At 48.7% G+C, this 20,851-nt stretch overlaps 6 non-coding genes and 2 pseudogenes across 6 annotated transcripts; all 8 read right to left on the reverse strand.

The window, feature by feature from the left end:
* Positions 1-272: 272 nt before the first annotated feature.
* On the reverse strand, positions 273-463 carry LOC130321979 (U2 spliceosomal RNA). Its single transcript, XR_008867592.1, has one exon. It is a non-coding gene; the product is annotated as a U2 spliceosomal RNA (small nuclear RNA).
* A 2,091-nt stretch (positions 464-2,554) lies between these two features.
* On the reverse strand, positions 2,555-2,745 carry LOC130321853 (U2 spliceosomal RNA). Its single transcript, XR_008867505.1, has one exon. It is a non-coding gene; the product is annotated as a U2 spliceosomal RNA (small nuclear RNA).
* Positions 2,746-4,835: 2,090 nt separating this feature from the next.
* On the reverse strand, positions 4,836-5,020 carry LOC130321893 (U2 spliceosomal RNA). Its single transcript, XR_008867537.1, has one exon. It is a non-coding gene; the product is annotated as a U2 spliceosomal RNA (small nuclear RNA).
* A 5,725-nt stretch (positions 5,021-10,745) lies between these two features.
* On the reverse strand, positions 10,746-10,895 carry LOC130321920 (U2 spliceosomal RNA; annotated as a pseudogene).
* A 2,078-nt stretch (positions 10,896-12,973) lies between these two features.
* On the reverse strand, positions 12,974-13,163 carry LOC130321870 (U2 spliceosomal RNA). The gene has a single exon (XR_008867521.1). It is a non-coding gene; the product is annotated as a U2 spliceosomal RNA (small nuclear RNA).
* Positions 13,164-15,252: 2,089 nt separating this feature from the next.
* LOC130321980 (U2 spliceosomal RNA) lies at positions 15,253-15,443 on the reverse strand. Its single transcript, XR_008867593.1, has one exon. It is a non-coding gene; the product is annotated as a U2 spliceosomal RNA (small nuclear RNA).
* A 2,092-nt stretch (positions 15,444-17,535) lies between these two features.
* On the reverse strand, positions 17,536-17,726 carry LOC130321981 (U2 spliceosomal RNA). The gene has a single exon (XR_008867594.1). It is a non-coding gene; the product is annotated as a U2 spliceosomal RNA (small nuclear RNA).
* Positions 17,727-19,809: 2,083 nt separating this feature from the next.
* Positions 19,810-19,987, reverse strand: LOC130321909 (U2 spliceosomal RNA; annotated as a pseudogene).
* Between the last annotated feature and the right edge of the window lie 864 nt (positions 19,988-20,851).

A 20,851-nucleotide genomic window follows, 5' to 3' on the forward strand; every position in this document is an offset into this window, starting at 1 on the left:
TGCCTATCATGTCATGCCCTACCTGCACAGGTGTGCTGGCTACTCAAATGATCCAATTAAGGAGGCCATTTAGTCAGCAGCAGCAGAAGTCCTGTGCCTGGACGCTCCAACAGCGGCCAGACACAAGCAGAAGCAGAAGCAGCAGAAGCAGCAGCAGCACCACCTTTTGTTTTTTGGCTGCAGCAGCAGCAAGGCCCACAGGGCTGGCTAGCTGGCTAGCCAGCAAGCAGGTAGCAATGAAAGTAGGAATCTTTCTTTTTAACCCTGTAAGGGGGTGGTGCACTGTACCCGAAGATACTGCCATATCGGGTCAATGCATAGGGCGACGGAAGCAAGCTTCGAAATCGGCCCCCGTTCTCAAAAATCCATTTAATATATGGTCCCCAGATAGGGGACGTATCAGATATTAAACTGATAAGAACAGATACTACACTTGATCTTAGCCAAAAGGCCGAGAAGCGATAACCGTGAAAGGGGCGGGCCCAACAAGGTGCCCTTCATGGGCACTATCACTGCTTGCTGTCAGGGAGGCTGCCAGACAATTTTCCATGCACACTCTGGGCTGGGGGGCAGTCAACCACCAGTACACACAGCAGAACCTAAACCCATACCATTATTGCTAAGCAGCAAGACAGGGGCCCATTGCACTCCCACGGGGCCTTTTTAAATGCAATCCATAACCCGGATTTGCCAGGAACCCTTCTTACTCCTCCTACTTGCATGTGACACTGGGCTTAGGATCTGCATAGGAAACACACACACAAGCACACACCTACCTTTGTTGCCTGCAGATGCCTCCTTGGCTGTCCCCAAACGGTATCAAACCAACACCCACGGGAAGCTGTAAGCATAGAGGACATGCCTGCACCCCATTGGACTTACCTGTGTGGGTTAAACCCGGGTTATTTGACAACCTATGGCGGTGATGGTTCTGCTCAGGCAGAGCAGTGCTGATGCTCCTCATAAAGCTGTCGCTGCTGTGAAGGTTCTAGGTGACATCACAAATCCCTATGGTTACATACACAACAAAGCTGGGTTGTTGTTGTTTACACTCTGCAAGGCCTGTGGAAGTGAGTGACATCATAGCACTGTAGTTCTGAGGGTTCTAGATGGATGCAACAATCTCCTGTTGCTTCTATGAAGGCCATAATAGACGACATCACCAAACAGCTCCATAGTCACATACACAGCAAAGGAGAGATGTTGTTTACACCTAGTGATGTCAGTGGTATTGAGTGACATCACAGCACAGTGCTAAGGCTCCTGGGCCTGGACACAGCAGCGGCTGCAATATCTCAACGGAGAATACGTTTATATATATGTGTGTGTGTGCGCGTATATATATATATATATATATATATATATATATATATATATATATATATATATTTCTCCGCCGAAATCACTTTTAAACCCATTTCCACCTTTTTTTCCCTTCTCTTCCTCTTACTTTTTTTTCACGTTTTTTTACGTTTTTCTCCTTTTCGCCTCTTTTCTGGGCGTATTATTCTTCTTTTTCTTCTTTTTGTTCGTCTAATGCATACCCCATCAGTGCAGCAATGCTTATTCAATACCGCCAGCAGATGGAGACACTGGGGGATAATTTTCTAAGGATTTATACTGATTTTTCCTGTCTGAATTTGTCGCACAGAAAGTTGCAGGCCAAATATGTGTGACATTTCTGCGACTTTAGCTTCTAGAGCATTTTTACAACATTATACATAGGTGCTGAATACATAAAAAGCGACTGTTCAGCGACAGACAAGTCGCATCGGCTGAAAGTAGGCCAGAATGTCAGTCCATGTTGGAGCAGGTTTAGATACAGTCTAAAGTATAGATCTCAAAGTCTGTGCACAGAATTTAGCAAGGGCCTCGCACCTTCTGATGCATCAGGTAGGTGCACAATAGCATAGCCTAACCCTCTGTACTTTGGTCTATATTGATGCGGGACATAGACAGCCAGCTGATGACCAATCCATTAGTGCAATGGATGGCTGGAAGCATTTGTCTTTGCCTTTGCAATACCACAGAAGCAATGCATGGTCAATGTACAGCAATGACACACCTGTGTGAACAGCCAGGAGACCCCCCCCCCCCCCATGTTATGTTACATAGTTACATAGTTAGTACGGTCGAAAAAAGACATATGTCCATCAAGTTCAACCAGGGAATTAAGGGGTAGGGGTGTGGCGCGATATTGGGGAAGGGATGAGATTTTATATTTCTTCATAAGCATTAATCTTATTTTGTCAATTAGGAACATTCAGCACCCACCCGCTATCAAGGCAGCTGCCTATCATGTCATGCCCTACCTGCACAGGTGTGCTGGCTACTCAAATGATCCAATTAAGGAGGCCATTTAGTCAGCAGCAGCAGAAGTCCTGTGCCTGGACGCTCCAACAGCGGCCAGACACAAGCAGAAGCAGAAGCAGCAGAAGCAGCAGCAGCACCACCTTTTGTTTTTTGGCTGCAGCAGCAGCAAGGCCCACAGGGCTGGCTAGCCAGCAAGCAGGTAGCAATGAAAGTAGGAATCTTTCTTTTTAACCCTGTAAGGGGGTGGTGCACTGTACCCGAAGATACTGCCATATCGGGTCAATGCATAGGGCGACGGAAGCAAGCTTCGAAATCGGCCCCCGTTCTCAAAAATCCATTTAATATATGGTCCCCAGATAGGGGACGTATCAGATATTAAACTGATAAGAACAGATACTACACTTGATCTTAGCCAAAAGGCCAAGAAGCGATAACCGTGAAAGGGGCGGGCCCAACAAGGTGCCCTTCATGGGCACTATCACTGCTTGCTGTCAGGGAGGCTGCCAGACAATTTTCCATGCACACTCTGGGCTGGGGGGCAGTCAACCACCAGTACACACAGCAGAACCTAAACCCATACCATTATTGCTAAGCAGCAAGACAGGGGCCCATTGCACTCCCACGGGGCCTTTTTAAATGCAATCCATAACCCGGATTTGCCAGGAACCCTTCTTACTCCTCCTACTTGCATGTGACACTGGGCTTAGGATCTGCATAGGAAACACACACACAAGCACACACCTACCTTTGTTGCCTGCAGATGCCTCCTTGGCTGTCCCCAAACGGTATCAAACCAACACCCACGGGAAGCTGTAAGCATAGAGGACATGCCTGCACCCCATTGGACTTACCTGTGTGGGTTAAACCCGGGTTATTTGACAACCTATGGCGGTGATGGTTCTGCTCAGGCAGAGCAGTGCTGATGCTCCTCATAAAGCTGTCGCTGCTGTGAAGGTTCTAGGTGACATCACAAATCCCTATGGTTACATACACAACAAAGCTGGGTTGTTGTTGTTTACACTCTGCAAGGCCTGTGGAAGTGAGTGACATCATAGCACTGTAGTTCTGAGGGTTCTAGATGGATGCAACAATCTCCTGTTGCTTCTATGAAGGCCATAATAGACGACATCACCAAACAGCTCCATAGTCACATACACAGCAAAGGAGAGATGTTGTTTACACCTAGTGATGTCAGTGGTATTGAGTGACATCACAGCACAGTGCTAAGGCTCCTGGGCCTGGACACAGCAGCGGCTGCAATATCTCAACGGAGAATACGTTTATATATATGTGTGTGTGTGCGCGTATATATATATATATATATATATATATATATATATATATATATATTTCTCCGCCGAAATCACTTTTAAACCCATTTCCACCTTTTTTTCCCTTCTCTTCCTCTTACTTTTTTTTCACGTTTTTTTACGTTTTTCTCCTTTTCGCCTCTTTTCTGGGCGTATTATTCTTCTTTTTCTTCTTTTTTTTCGTCTAATGCATACCCCATCAGTGCAGCAATGCTTATTCAATACCGCCAGCAGATGGAGACACTGGGGGATAATTTTCTAAGGATTTATACTGATTTTTCCTGTCTGAATTTGTCGCACAGAAAGTTGCAGGCCAAATATGTGTGACATTTCTGCGACTTTAGCTTCTAGAGCATTTTTACAACATTATACATAGGTGCTGAATACATAAAAAGCGACTGTTCAGCGGCAGACAAGTCGCATCGGCTGAAAGTAGGCCAGAATGTCAGTCCATGTTGGAGCAGGTTTAGATACAGTCTAAGGTATAGATCTCAAAGTCTGTGCACAGAATTTAGCAAGGGCCTCGCACCTTCTGATGCATCAGGTAGGTGCACAATAGCATAGCCTAACCCTCTGTACTTTGGTCTATATTGATGCGGGACATAGACAGCCAGCTGATGACCAATCCATTAGTGCAATGGATGGCTGGAAGCATTTGTCTTTGCCTTTGCAATACCACAGAAGCAATGCATGGTCAATGTACAGCAATGACACACCTGTGTGAACAGCCAGGAGACCCCCCCCCCCCCATGTTATGTTACATAGTTACATAGTTAGTACGGTCGAAAAAAGACATATGTCCATCAAGTTCAACCAGGGAATTAAGGGGTAGGGGTGTGGCGCGATATTGGGGAAGGGATGAGATTTTATATTTCTTCATAAGCATTAATCTTATTTTGTCAATTAGGAACATTCAGCACCCATCCGCTATCAAGGCAGCTGCCTATCATGTCATGCCCTACCTGCACAGGTGTGCTGGCTACTCAAATGATCCAATTAAGGAGGCCATTTAGTCAGCAGCAGCAGAAGTCCTGTGCCTGGACGCTCCAACAGCGGCCAGACACAAGCAGAAGCAGAAGCAGCAGAAGCAGCAGCAGCACCACCTTTTGTTTTTTGGCTGCAGCAGCAGCAAGGCCCACAGGGCTGGCTAGCTGGCTAGCCAGCAAGCAGGTAGCAATGAAAGTAGGAATCTTTCTTTTTAACCCTGTAAGGGGGTGGTGCACTGTACCCGAAGATACTGCCATATCGGGTCAATGCATAGGGCGACGGAAGCAAGCTTCGAAATCGGCCCCCGTTCTCAAAAATCCATTTAATATATGGTCCCCAGATAGGGGACGTATCAGATATTAAACTGATAAGAACAGATTTTTTTTTTTTTTTTTGATTGAAAGAGCTTTATTTTCCGTTCAGTCATTACAAGTCGTACAATAAATTACAGTCACACAAAGCATGATAGTACAATACACAGCAAAGGTTCCCTAAGCTATACATCGCACACCATGCTACTCTAACATTCAGCTCAATCCTGCAATAGAAAGGCACAAGAGATCAAACAAAAACCAATTAATACAATCTGTGATCGGGGTAGGGGTGTGGGCGACTATGTGGGGGTAGGGAGGGGGCGGATCACAGGGCCAAACTGTTGGGCTGTATCTTCAGGGAGACATGGGAGAAGGAGAGGGGTCTTCACTCCTCTTCTTCCTCATCAACGGCCGAGCTGTCCAAGATGGAATAGTCTCTAAGCAGGTTCTTGATGAACCTGCGGCAGTCCCGGACGGACATGTTTTCCCTGTTGATCACGAGGCGGTTCCTGGCAAGCCACACTGCGTCCTTAAAACAGTTCATAAGGCGCCAGGCCTCCTGGATGGCCTCCACGTCGTGGGTCCCAGGGAACAGGCCGTAAAGCACCGAATGGTACGATAGGCAGCTCCTGGGCACTGAGTCTCTGAGTTCATGTTCTAGGGCGTCCAACAGACCCTGTGCAAAGGGGCACTGCCAAAACACGTGGAAAGATGTTTCCTCCACGTAGGGGCAACGAGGGCAGTACCGGGTCTTGCACAGGTTGCGGGCATGCATGAATGACCTGAGAGAGAGACCTCCCATGACGGCCATCCACGACAAGTCCTTGTGTCCATTGGTAAGCCGCTTTGAGGCCACATTGTTCCAAACTGTCTCTGCAGTGGCTGCGGGGAGTCCCGGAACCAGCTCGGTCAAGTCCTTAGCTCGGATGAGCTTGTGGATTGTCTTCGGCTTCCATAGGTCGGGTTTCAGTCCTTCCAGCTGGTGCTCCCTCACAAACCGGACAACATCCCCATAGAACCAGGGAGTGTTCCAATTGTAAGGGATGGAGCTGTCCCACTTGTCCCAGCCCAGCTGTCTCCAGAGGGGCATGAGAAGCAAGCGAGACATGGACCTGCCCGCTGAGCCAGTCTTTTCAACAAGAGTCCGCTGCACCGTGACACATGCAAAGGAGGCCCTCAGCAGAGCGGGGATGTCGGGTATTCCCTTCCCACCCTTGCGGGGTTCCTTGTACATCACGGTCCTCTTGACTCTGTCCATTTTGCCCCAGACGAAGCCAAACACTGTCCGGGTGATGGCCTTGCAAACGGTGGTATGGGGAGGCCAGGCCTGTGCGGTATATTGGAGCACAGGCAAAACTTCACTCCGCAGGACAAGTGCCTTGCCTTCCATCGTGAGCTTTCTGGAGCTCCACAGTCCGATCTTCGAGTTTATCCTTCCTAGTCGGTCTTGCCAAGACTTAAGGGCCGCTCCTTCCTTCCCGAACCAGACTCCAAGAATTTGAATGAAGTCCGGCTTAACGGCAAAGGGGAAGGGGGCGGAAGAAGCCAGGTGCCACTCCCCGAAGAGCATGGCCTCCGACTTCCCGCAGTTGACTTTTGCCCCCGAAGCTCTGCCGAAGTCCTCGCAGGTCTGGACGAGTGCAGTCACCGAACGCTGGTCAGCGCAGAAGACGGTCACATCGTCCATGTAGAGCGAGCACTTGACCTCGTGGCGATCTGGTCCTGGTGCGGTGATCCCTCTGATCTCTCCATTCTGCCGGATAGTCTCAGCGAAGAGCTCTATAACACAAACAAAAAGGAGAGGTGAAAGAGGGCAGCCTTGTCTAACCCCTGAAAGAATAGGAAAGGGGTCAGTCTTCCAGCCGTTCACCAACACCGTGCTGTAAATGTCAAAATACATAACGTTAACAAAAGAGCAAAACATCTTCCCCAGACCCAGCCTGCGCAAAACCCTGTCCATGAATGCGTGGGAGACACGGTCGAACGCCTTCTCCTGATCTAAGCTGACCAGGGCGGCGCGGCCCCCGCGGTCCTGGATGTAATGGACCGTGTCTCTCACAAGGGCAAGGCTGTCGGCAATCCTGCGGCCAGGAATGCTGCAGGTCTGGTCCGGATGGACGATCTGCCCCATGACAGGTTTCAGCCTGTTGGCCAGCACCTTGGCGAGGATCTTGTAGTCCACGTTCAGGAGGGAGATGGGACGCCAGTTTTTCAGGTCACATCTCTCCCCCTTCCGCTTATACAAGATCGTGATCATCCCTTCCCTCAACGACGGAGGCATTCTGCCCCCCACCACCATCTCCTCGTACACCTCCAACAGGTCCGGACAGATCAGGTCACCCAGCGCTACGTAGAGCTCGGCCGGGAGACCGTCACTGCCCGGGGTCCTGCCGGGCTTAAAGGATTTAGCGGCAGAGAGCAGCTCCCCCACCGTCAAGGGATCGTCCATAGCCGCCGCACCTGCGGGATCAACAACGTTAGTGACACCTGACAGGAACCTCTCGGCGGCTTCGGGGTCGGATGACTTGGGGGCGTAGAGGTTGCTGTAGAAGTCGTGGACGACCCCCATCACTTCCTCCTTGCCGCTCCTCATGTGTCCGGTCTCATCTCGTAGCTCAGTCAGGGGCGTGTGGCCGGCATGGAGCTTCCTGAAAAAGAAAGAGTTACATTTCTCACCCTTCTCCAGGTTCTCCACCTTGGAACGAAAGACGATTCGCTTGGATTCCTCCTCAAAGTGCCTTTTCAAGCTCTTTTTGGTCTCCTCCAGCTCCTCCCTGACGTCCCAGCCACACTGGAGCAGGTCCTGCAGGGACCGCAGCTCGCGCTGCAGTTTCCTCAAGTCCCACTTCTTCGCACACGCCTGTTGTCTGCCTTTTGCCTGAAAGAAACAACGGAATTCGACTTTAACATATTCCCACCAATCGCTGATGCACTTGAACAGACATTTGTCATTTCGCCATACAAGGTAAGCATCCCTAAGTTCCTCCATGACCTCCCTCTGCTCCAACAGGGCACAATTCAACTTCCAGGAGCCCGGGCCAGGTGGGAATCCATGGCCCAGAGTCCCCCGGAATCGAATGGCCCTGTGGTCAGAGAAGAAGCAGGGGACCATAGAGTACGACACCTTTCTGACTGCTCTCGAAGTGAAGATGAAGTCTATCCGAGAACGGAGCGAGCCATCGGGGCGGCTCCACGTATAGTTTACGGAGCCGTTCCCGATGGACCCGACAACGTCCTGCAAGGATGCCTCCGTCACCATCTCAATCAGCAGTTTAGACGTCACGTCCAGGTTGGCGGATGTGCCAGAACTGCGCCCGTCCACCTCAATGGGGCAGTTGAAGTCACCACCCAACACTACTGCTCTAGTGGTGGCGAGTTCAGCCCGCAGGGCCTGGAGAACCTCCAGTCGGACATCCCTCTCAGGGGAGGCATACACGTTGATGAGCCGCACGGGCTCACCCGCCCAGGAACCGTCTGCGACAAGAAGTCTGCCACAGACGAGCTCCCGGACGGAATCAAGTGCAAAGTTACCTCCCCTGATCAGGATGGCCACCCCCGCAGACCTATTGTCGCCCCCACCAGACCAGTAGGAAGGGCCGTGAGGCCACTGCCTGGCCAGATGGTTGTAAGACCTAGAAGCAGACAAAGCACATTCCTGCAACATGTAAACATCACACCTCTGGGAATCTAAGAACGTAAGAACAGTCTGAAATCTAAACCAAGCTCTAATACTCCTCACATTAATGCAGAAGATGTTGAGATCAGCCATGGGAATAAAAAGAGAGGTTAGTTCTGATACTAGTTACCAGTCTGGTCGGACGGGTCCTCTTCTCTGGCGCCTGTCGGCTCCTGTGGCTTCTCGTAGCGCCCTTCCAAGAACTCGTCGTAGACCGTGTTGGACGGAGTGTCCAGGATTTTCTTAACCTCTGGGTCCTGCAGCAGCTCCTCCATAGATTGAGCTTGGACTGGCTCTGCTTGGACCTGCTCCACTTGGGCCTGCTCCATCACCTCCTCTCCTTCTGAAGCCTCAAGGCTCTCGCAGACCTGCTCCATCTCCTCCTCCTCATCTGAAGCTTGAGGGGTCTCGCAGGTCTCGATTATCTTTCTTTTGTGGGACTCTTCTGATACGTTGTCCCTTCCTTTCCTCTTCCTCTGTATGGTACCTGGGGGAGGAAGCACAGGAAAGTCCTCCGAAGGGCGGGCACCAGCAGCTGGAGGGGGGTTAGGTGCTGCTGGGCCAGGAGAGAAAGGAGGCTGGGTGGGGCGGGGGGCAGGAGAGAGTGCCCGGGCAGGGGAGGACGGGGCAGGGGTGGGCCGGGGTGGGGTACGGGGGGCAGGGGTGGGCCGGGGTGGGGTACGGGGGGCAGGGGTGGGGCGGGATGGGGCAGGAGGGGCGGGGGTGGGACGGGATGGGGCAGGAGGGGCAGGGGTGGGACGGGATGGGGCAGGGGTGGGGCGGGATGGGGCAGGAGATGGGGCGGGAGGGGCAGGGGATGGGGCGGGAGGGGCAGGGAAGGGGCGGGACGGGGCAGGGGTGGTGGCTTTCGCCTTCTTACCCTCCTTGGTCGGCTTGGCCATCCGTGGTGTTGGCTCCGGAGCTGGGGCTGGCTTCGGTGCTCTCGCTGCCACAGATGCCCATGTTCTCTCCCTCTGGGGGCAGTCCTTGTAGCTGTGGGCTGCCAGTCCGCAGAGGTTGCAGGTCTTGCTCTTGGGGCAGTCCTTGGTCGTGTGACCTGTCACACGGCAATACCTGCAGGCATCCTCCGTACAGTCCTTGCCCTCGTGGCCCATCTTGCCACATCTCCTGCAGGTCTGCGGCATGTCCGGGTAGAAGATAAGTCCTGTGGAGTTGCCCAAGGAAAATGTCGTTGGCAGGTGCTGTAGTCCGTCTGGAGAAGCAGGGTTCTTGTTGAGTCTGACGACCACAGACCACTTGCAGGTCCAGTATCCGAGTGAGTTCAGGATGCGGGTGGGCTCCCTCACCACGGTGCAGAAGCGCTTCAGGAAGGTCGAGATGTCCGTGCCTGGGGTGTGTGGGTTCCGCATTGAGACCGTCACCCGCCTCTCCTCTCTTTGAATAAGGCAGTTGCCCACAAAGCGAGAGAAAGGGGATTCGGGACTCGCCGCTTTCACCACCTCCCAGTATCTTCTACAGGTCCCAATGGTGGCAAAGGTGATGTAGAAGATTCCCGAAAAGAAGGTTGCTATTCCCAGGGTGTCAGCCGTGGGGAAGCCTTGATCCGCCAGCATCTTCTTGCAGAACACGTCGTGGGACATGTCCGGCACCCTTCCGTCCACGGGCTTGAGCTTCAAGGCAACAGTCTGCCTCATCCAGGGCTCCAGGGTTGGAGCTTCCAGGTTAGGAATTCTGCCGCCCTTCTGCCTTGCCGTGGTGGAGGTTGAAGCTTGCTGTGGTTGGGGCTGGACCTCCAGGCCTTGCCCTGCAGCCTCCTGGGTGGACTTGCTGGTTGAGGCCATGGCTTCTTCCAGCAGGCTCTTTTCCGCTTCCTTGCTTGCTTGTGGAGAGAGGCTTCGCAAAGTCTTCTTTCCCGGGTGGGAGGAGCTATGCAGATCCGGTCCCGGTGGGAGGAGCTATGCAAATCCTTCTCCAGAGGCAGCGAGTTTCTTCGAAAAGATTCTGCGCCGCCTTCCTCTTCGCCGCTGTTCCGGAATTCACCGCCGATTCCCTTCTTCCAGGTTCTTCGTCGGCTTCTTCCGGAGCTGCAGTCTTCAAGATCTTCTCCTTCTTCAGATGTTCCGAGGCAGGCAGGAGACGATCTTCAGGTGGTATGCTCTAGAGAAATGCGGTTCTAATAAGAACGAAAAGTACTGCAATTGTACTACGCAAAATCTCTACCACAATGCTTGGAGTTCTTCAGACCGTAGCGATCATGGTATCTCCCCTGCCAGGTAAGTACACTGATAAGAACAGATACTACACTTGATCTTAGCCAAAAGGCCGAGAAGCGATAACCGTGAAAGGGGCGGGCCCAACAAGGTCCCCTTCATGGGCACTATCACTGCTTGCTGTCAGGGAGGCTGCCAGACAATTTTCCATGCACACTCTGGGCTGGGGGGCAGTCAACCACCAGTACACACAGCAGAACCTAAACCCATACCATTATTGCTAAGCAGCAAGACAGGGGCCCATTGCACTCCCACGGGGCCTTTTTAAATGCAATCCATAACCCGGATTTGCCAGGAACCCTTCTTACTCCTCCTACTTGCATGTGACACTGGGCTTAGGATCTGCATAGGAAACACACACACAAGCACACACCTACCTTTGTTGCCTGCAGATGCCTCCTTGGCTGTCCCCAAACGGTATCAAACCAACACCCACGGGAAGCTGTAAGCATAGAGGACATGCCTGCACCCCATTGGACTTACCTGTGTGGGTTAAACCCGGGTTATTTGACAACCTATGGCGGTGATGGTTCTGCTCAGGCAGAGCAGTGCTGATGCTCCTCATAAAGCTGTCGCTGCTGTGAAGGTTCTAGGTGACATCACAAATCCCTATGGTTACATACACAACAAAGCTGGGTTGTTGTTGTTTACACTCTGCAAGGCCTGTGGAAGTGAGTGACATCATAGCACTGTAGTTCTGAGGGTTCTAGATGGATGCAACAATCTCCTGTTGCTTCTATGAAGGCCATAATAGACGACATCACCAAACAGCTCCATAGTCACATACACAGCAAAGGAGAGATGTTGTTTACACCTAGTGATGTCAGTGGTATTGAGTGACATCACAGCACAGTGCTAAGGCTCCTGGGCCTGGACACAGCAGCGGCTGCAATATCTCAACGGAGAATACGTTTATATATATGTGTGTGTGTGCGCGTATATATATATATATATATATATATATATATATATATTTCTCCGCCGAAATCACTTTTAAACCCATTTCCACCTTTTTTTCCCTTCTCTTCCTCTTACTTTTTTTTCACGTTTTTTTACGTTTTTCTCCTTTTCGCCTCTTTTCTGGGCGTATTATTCTTCTTTTTCTTCTTTTTTTTCGTCTAATGCATACCCCATCAGTGCAGCAATGCTTATTCAATACCGCCAGCAGATGGAGACACTGGGGGATAATTTTCTAAGGATTTATACTGATTTTTCCTGTCTGAATTTGTCGCACAGAAAGTTGCAGGCCAAATATGTGTGACATTTCTGCGACTTTAGCTTCTAGAGCATTTTTACAACATTATACATAGGTGCTGAATACATAAAAAGCGACTGTTCAGCGACAGACAAGTCGCATCGGCTGAAAGTAGGCCAGAATGTCAGTCCATGTTGGAGCAGGTTTAGATACAGTCTAAAGTATAGATCTCAAAGTCTGTGCACAGAATTTAGCAAGGGCCTCGCACCTTCTGATGCATCAGGTAGGTGCACAATAGCATAGCCTAACCCTCTGTACTTTGGTCTATATTGATGCGGGACATAGACAGCCAGCTGATGACCAATCCATTAGTGCAATGGATGGCTGGAAGCATTTGTCTTTGCCTTTGCAATACCACAGAAGCAATGCATGGTCAATGTACAGCAATGACACACCTGTGTGAACAGCCAGGAGACCCCCCCCCCCCCCCATGTTATGTTACATAGTAACATAGTTAGTACGGTCGAAAAAAGACATATGTCCATCAAGTTCAACCAGGGAATTAAGGGGTAGGGGTGTGGCGCGATATTGGGGAAGGGATGAGATTTTATATTTCTTCATAAGCATTAATCTTATTTTGTCAATTAGGAACATTCAGCACCCACCCGCTATCAAGGCAGCTGCCTATCATGTCATGCCCTACCTGCACAGGTGTGCTGGCTACTCAAATGATCCAATTAAGGAGGCCATTTAGTCAGCAGCAGCAGAAGTCCTGTGCCTGGACGCTCCAACAGCGGCCAGACACAAGCAGAAGCAGCAGAAGCAGCAGCAGCACCACCTTCTGTTTTTTGGCTGCAGCAGCAGCAAGGCCCACAGGGCTGGCTAGCTGGCTAGCCAGCAAGCAGGTAGCAATGAAAGTAGGAATCTTTCTTTTTAACCCTGTAAGGGGGTGGTGCACTGTACCCGAAGATACTGCCATATCGGGTCAATGCATAGGGCGACGGAAGCAAGCTTCAAAATCGGCCCCGTTCTCAAAAATCCATTTAATATATGGTCCCCAGATAGGGGACGTAACAGATATTAAACTGATAAGAACAGATACTACACTTGATCTTAGCCAAAAGGCCGAGAAGCGATAACCGTGAAAGGGGCGGGCCCAACAAGGTGCCCTTCATGGGCACTATCACTGCTTGCTGTCAGGGAGGCTGCCAGACAATTTTCCATGCACACTCTGGGCTGGGGGGCAGTCAACCACCAGTACACACAGCAGAACCTAAACCCATACCATTATTGCTAAGCAGCAAGACAGGGGCCCATTGCACTCCCACGGGGCCTTTTTAAATGCAATCCATAACCCGGATTTGCCAGGAACCCTTCTTACTCCTCCTACTTGCATGTGACACTGGGCTTAGGATCTGCATAGGAAACACACACACAAGCACACACCTACCTTTGTTGCCTGCAGATGCCTCCTTGGCTGTCCCCAAACGGTATCAAACCAACACCCACGGGAAGCTGTAAGCATAGAGGACATGCCTGCACCCCATTGGACTTACCTGTGTGGGTTAAACCCGGGTTATTTGACAACCTATGGCGGTGATGGTTCTGCTCAGGCAGAGCAGTGCTGATGCTCCTCATAAAGCTGTCGCTGCTGTGAAGGTTCTAGGTGACATCACAAATCCCTATGGTTACATACACAACAAAGCTGGGTTGTTGTTGTTTACACTCTGCAAGGCCTGTGGAAGTGAGTGACATCATAGCACTGTAGTTCTGAGGGTTCTAGATGGATGCAACAATCTCCTGTTGCTTCTATGAAGGCCATAATAGACGACATCACCAAACAGCTCCATAGTCACATACACAGCAAAGGAGAGATGTTGTTTACACCTAGTGATGTCAGTGGTATTGAGTGACATCACAGCACAGTGCTAAGGCTCCTGGGCCTGGACACAGCAGCGGCTGCAATATCTCAACAGAGAATACGTTTATATATATGTGTGTGTGTGCGCGTATATATATATATATATATATATATATATATATATATATATATATATTTCTCCGCCGAAATCACTTTTAAACCCATTTCCACCTTTTTTTCCCTTCTCTTCCTCTTACTTTTTTTTCACGTTTTTTTACGTTTTTCTCCTTTTCGCCTCTTTTCTGGGCGTATTATTCTTCTTTTTCTTCTTTTTTTTCGTCTAATGCATACCCCATCAGTGCAGCAATGCTTATTCAATACCGCCAGCAGATGGAGACACTGGGGGATAATTTTCTAAGGATTTATACTGATTTTTCCTGTCTGAATTTGTCGCACAGAAAGTTGCAGGCCAAATATGTGTGACATTTCTGCGACTTTAGCTTCTAGAGCATTTTTACAACATTATACATAGGTGCTGAATACATAAAAAGCGACTGTTCAGCGGCAGACAAGTCGCATCGGCTGAAAGTAGGCCAGAATGTCAGTCCATGTTGGAGCAGGTTTAGATACAGTCTAAGGTATAGATCTCAAAGTCTGTGCACAGAATTTAGCAAGGGCCTCGCACCTTCTGATGCATCAGGTAGGTGCACAATAGCATAGCCTAACCCTCTGTACTTTGGTCTATATTGATGCGGGACATAGACAGCCAGCTGATGACCAATCCATTAGTGCAATGGATGGCTGGAAGCATTTGTCTTTGCCTTTGCAATACCACAGAAGCAATGCATGGTCAATGTACAGCAATGACACACCTGTGTGAACAGCCAGGAGACCCCCCCCCCATGTTATGTTACATAGTTACATAGTTAGTACGGTCGAAAAAAGACATATGTCCATCAAGTTCAACCAGGGAATTAAGGGGTAGGGGTGTGGCGCGATATTGGGGAAGGGATGAGATTTTATATTTCTTCATAAGCATTAATCTTATTTTGTCAATTAGGAACATTCAGCACCCACCCGCTATCAAGGCAGCTGCCTATCATGTCATGCCCTACCTGCACAGGTGTGCTGGCTACTCAAATGATCCAATTAAGGAGGCCATTTAGTCAGCAGCAGCAGAAGTCCTGTGCCTGGACGCTCCAACAGCGGCCAGACACAAGCAGAAGCAGAAGCAGCAGAAGCAGCAGCAGCACCACCTTTTGTTTTTTGGCTGCAGCAGCAGCAAGGCCCACAGGGCTGGCTAGCTGGCTAGCCAGCAAGCAGGTAGCAATGAAAGTAGGAATCTTTCTTTTTAACCCTGTAAGGGGGTGGTGCACTGTACCCGAAGATACTGCCATATCGGGTCAATGCATAGGGCGACGGAAGCAAGCTTCGAAATCGGCCCCCGTTCTCAAAAATCCATTTAATATATGGTCCCCAGATAGGGGACGTATCAGATATTAAACTGATAAGAACAGATACTACACTTGATCTTAGCCAAAAGGCCGAGAAGCGATAACCGTGAAAGGGGCGGGCCCAACAAGGTGCCCTTCATGGGCACTATGACTGCTTGCTGTCAGGGAGGCTGCCAGACAATTTTCCATGCACACTCTGGGCTGGGGGGCAGTCAACCACCAGTACACACAGCAGAACCTAAACCCATACCATTATTGCTAAGCAGCAAGACAGGGGCCCATTGCACTCCCACGGGGCCTTTTTAAATGCAATCCATAACCCGGATTTGCCAGGAACCCTTCTTACTCCTCCTACTTGCATGTGACACTGGGCTTAGGATCTGCATAGGAAACACACACACAAGCACACACCTACCTTTGTTGCCTGCAGATGCCTCCTTGGCTGTCCCCAAACGGTATCAAACCAACACCCACGGGAAGCTGTAAGCATAGAGGACATGCCTGCACCCCATTGGACTTACCTGTGTGGGTTAAACCCGGGTTATTTGACAACCTATGGCGGTGATGGTTCTGCTCAGGCAGAGCAGTGCTGATGCTCCTCATAAAGCTGTCGCTGCTGTGAAGGTTCTAGGTGACATCACAAATCCCTATGGTTACATACACAACAAAGCTGGGTTGTTGTTGTTTACACTCTGCAAGGCCTGTGGAAGTGAGTGACATCATAGCACTGTAGTTCTGAGGGTTCTAGATGGATGCAACAATCTCCTGTTGCTTCTATGAAGGCCATAATAGACGACATCACCAAACAGCTCCATAGTCACATACACAGCAAAGGAGAGATGTTGTTTACACCTAGTGATGTCAGTGGTATTGAGTGACATCACAGCACAGTGCTAAGGCTCCTGGGCCTGGACACAGCAGCGGCTGCAATATCTCAACGGAGAATACGTTTATATATATGTGTGTGTGTGCGCGTATATATATATATATATATATATATATATATATATATATATATTTCTCCGCCGAAATCACTTTTAAACCCATTTCCACCTTTTTTTCCCTTCTCTTCCTCTTACTTTTTTTTCACGTTTTTTTACGTTTTTCTCCTTTTCGCCTCTTTTCTGGGCGTATTATTCTTCTTTTTCTTCTTTTTTTTCGTCTAATGCATACCCCATCAGTGCAGCAATGCTTATTCAATACCGCCAGCAGATGGAGACACTGGGGGATAATTTTCTAAGGATTTATACTGATTTTTCCTGTCTGAATTTGTCGCACAGAAAGTTGCAGGCCAAATATGTGTGACATTTCTGCGACTTTAGCTTCTAGAGCATTTTTACAACATTATACATAGGTGCTGAATACATAAAAAGCGACTGTTCAGCGACAGACAAGTCGCATCGGCTGAAAGTAGGCCAGAATGTCAGTCCATGTTGGAGCAGGTTTAGATACAGTCTAAAGTATAGATCTCAAAGTCTGTGCACAGAATTTAGCAAGGGCCTCGCACCTTCTGATGCATCAGGTAGGTGCACAATAGCATAGCCTAACCCTCTGTACTTTGGTCTATATTGATGCGGGACATAGACAGCCAGCTGATGACCAATCCATTAGTGCAATGGATGGCTGGAAGCATTTGTCTTTGCCTTTGCAATACCACAGAAGCAATGCATGGTCAATGTACAGCAATGACACACCTGTGTGAACAGCCAGGAGACCCCCCCCCCCCCCCCCATGTTATGTTACATAGTTACATAGTTAGTACGGTCGAAAAAAGACATATGTCCATCAAGTTCAACCAGGGAATTAAGGGGTAGGGGTGTGGCGCGATATTGGGGAAGGGATGAGATTTTATATTTCTTCATAAGCATTAATCTTATTTTGTCAATTAGGAACATTCAGCACCCACCCGCTATCAAGGCAGCTGCCTATCATGTCATGCCCTACCTGCACAGGTGTGCTGGCTACTCAAATGATCCAATTAAGGAGGCCATTTAGTCAGCAGCAGCAGAAGTCCTGTGCCTGGATGCTCCAACAGCGGCCAGACACAAGCAGAAGCAGAAGCAGCAGAAGCAGCAGCAGCACCACCTTTTGTTTTTTGGCTGCAGCAGCAGCAAGGCCCACAGGGCTGGCTAGCTGGCTAGCCAGCAAGCAGGTAGCAATGAAAGTAGGAATCTTTCTTTTTAACCCTGTAAGGGGGTGGTGCACTGTACCCGAAGATACTGCCATATCGGGTCAATGCATAGGGCGACGGAAGCAAGCTTCGAAATCGGCCCCCGTTCTCAAAAATCCATTTAATATATGGTCCCCAGATAGGGGACGTATCAGATATTAAACTGATAAGAACAGATACTACACTTGATCTTAGCCAAAAGGCCGAGAAGCGATAACCGTGAAAGGGGCGGGCCCAACAAGGTGCCCTTCATGGGCACTATCACTGCTTGCTGTCAGGGAGGCTGCCAGACAATTTTCCATGCACACTCTGGGCTGGGGGGCAGTCAACCACCAGTACACACAGCAGAACCTAAACCCATACCATTATTGCTAAGCAGCAAGACAGGGGCCCATTGCACTCCCACGGGGCCTTTTTAAATGCAATCCATAACCCGGATTTGCCAGGAACCCTTCTTACTCCTCCTACTTGCATGTGACACTGGGCTTAGGATCTGCATAGGAAACACACACACAAGCACACACCTACCTTTGTTGCCTGCAGATGCCTCCTTGGCTGTCCCCAAACGGTATCAAACCAACACCCACGGGAAGCTGTAAGCATAGAGGACATGCCTGCACCCCATTGGACTTACCTGTGTGGGTTAAACCCGGGTTATTTGACAACCTATGGCGGTGATGGTTCTGCTCAGGCAGAGCAGTGCTGATGCTCCTCATAAAGCTGTCGCTGCTGTGAAGGTTCTAGGTGACATCACAAATCCCTATGGTTACATACACAACAAAGCTGGGTTGTTGTTGTTTACACTCTGCAAGGCCTGTGGAAGTGAGTGACATCATAGCACTGTAGTTCTGAGGGTTCTAGATGGATGCAACAATCTCCTGTTGCTTCTATGAAGGCCATAATAGACGACATCACCAAACAGCTCCATAGTCACATACACAGCAAAGGAGAGATGTTGTTTACACCTAGTGATGTCAGTGGTATTGAGTGACATCACAGCACAGTGCTAAGGCTCCTGGGCCTGGACACAGCAGCGGCTGCAATATCTCAACGGAGAATACGTTTATATATATGTGTGTGTGTGCGCGTATATATATATATATATATATATATATATATATATATATATATTTCTCCGCCGAAATCACTTTTAAACCCATTTCCACCTTTTTTTCCCTTCTCTTCCTCTTACTTTTTTTTCACGTTTTTTTACGTTTTTCTCCTTTTCGCCTCTTTTCTGGGCGTATTATTCTTCTTTTTTTTCGTCTAATGCATACCCCATCAGTGCAGCAATGCTTATTCAATACCGCCAGCAGATGGAGACACTGGGGGATAATTTTCTAAGGATTTATACTGATTTTTCCTGTCTGAATTTGTCGCACAGAAAGTTGCAGGCCAAATATGTGTGACATTTCTGCGACTTTAGCTTCTAGAGCATTTTTACAACATTATACATAGGTGCTGAATACATAAAAAGCGACTGTTCAGCGACAGACAAGTCGCATCGGCTGAAAGTAGGCCAGAATGTCAGTCCATGTTGGAGCAGGTTTAGATACAGTCTAAAGTATAGATCTCAAAGTCTGTGCACAGAATTTAGCAAGGGCCTCGCACCTTCTGATGCATCAGGTAGGTGCACAATAGCATAGCCTAACCCTCTGTACTTTGGTCTATATTGATGCGGGACATAGACAGCCAGCTGATGACCAATCCATTAGTGCAATGGATGGCTGGAAGCATTTGTCTTTGCCTTTGCAATACCACAGAAGCAATGCATGGTCAATGTACAGCAATGACACACCTGTGTGAACAGCCAGGAGACCCCCCCCCCCCCCCCCATGTTATGTTACATAGTTACATAGTTAGTACGGTCGAAAAAAGACATATGTCCATCAAGTTCAACCAGGGAATTAAGGGGTAGGGGTGTGGCGCGATATTGGGGAAGGGATGAGATTTTATATTTCTTCATAAGCATTAATCTTATTTTGTCAATTAGGAACATTCAGCACCCACCCGCTATCAAGGCAGCTGCCTATCATGTCATGCCCTACCTGCACAGGTGTGCTGGCTACTCAAATGATCCAATTAAGGAGGCCATTTAGTCAGCAGCAGCAGAAGTCCTGTGCCTGGACGCTCCAACAGCGGCCAGACACAAGCAGAAGCAGAAGCAGCAGAAGCAGCAGCAGCACCACCTTTTGTTTTTTGGCTGCAGCAGCAGCAAGGCCCACAGGGCTGGCTAGCTGGCTAGCCAGCAAGCAGGTAGCAATGAAAGTAGGAATCTTTCTTTTTAACCCTGTAAGGGGGTGGTGCACTGTACCCGAAGATACTGCCATATCAGGTCAATGCATAGGGCGACGGAAGCAAGCTTCGAAATCGGCCCCCGTTCTCAAAAATCCATTTAATATATGGTCCCCAGATAGGGGACGTATCAGATATTAAACTGATAAGAACAGATTTTTTTTTTTTTTTTTTAAGTTAGCCCTCAGAACTCAATCAGAGCTCCAAGATCTTATATGGACTCGATTGTTTTGTTCATCATCAGGTAACAGTTTTATTTATTCCTAAAATAAAAAAGACAAATTGAAATAAAATATTATAACAACAATAAAAATAATAAACATTCCAAAATTATAACAAATTCATTCCCTTTCTCCGGGCGTAAACTGCCAAGTAATCAATTAAACCATAGCTTAAGCTTCCTTTTTCCATTTCCCTTTTTACTGGGATGGCTAACCAGGCCGGTATTTTATAAGTTACCATAAATCGATCCACGTCAAGGCGAAAAGAATCATAAACTTTGTTTCTTACTGCAGGCAACTGGGCTTTAAAGGTGGATAATAGATTATCCAGGTCCTGTAAGAACAATTCTCTTTCCTCATCTGGAGCTCTCTCCAAAATAGTTTGGAAAGACCCTGAATATCCTCTTAAATTTCTCACCGGCTCTTCATTTTTCTTTTTACTCTTATGCTCTCCAATGTTCTTTTCTTCTACTATCATCTCTTTTCCAACAATTTTTGGCTCTTGGGTTACCACAGATCTTTTAATTTCTGGCTCTTGTTCAGAAACTTCTTCTTCTCTTTTCTTCTTCCTCTTTGGACAGTTCACATACATGTGACCAATTTTGTTACATAAATTACATTTACTTTTTTGGCTACAGGATTCAATTTCATGACCTTCTTTTTGGCATTTTTGGCACCACATTGAGGTGCACTCTTCCTTTAAATGGCCATATTTCTTGCATTTTCTACAGAAATTCTGCATACCTGCAAAAAACATATCTCCATTGATAACCCCTATTTTAAAACGGGCAGGGGGATAAAGAACTCTTCCATCTGCGTCTTCC

This window comes from Hyla sarda, unplaced genomic scaffold (assembly GCF_029499605.1).
Source record: "Hyla sarda isolate aHylSar1 unplaced genomic scaffold, aHylSar1.hap1 scaffold_229, whole genome shotgun sequence".
NCBI classification, from domain to species: domain Eukaryota; kingdom Metazoa; phylum Chordata; class Amphibia; order Anura; family Hylidae; genus Hyla; species Hyla sarda.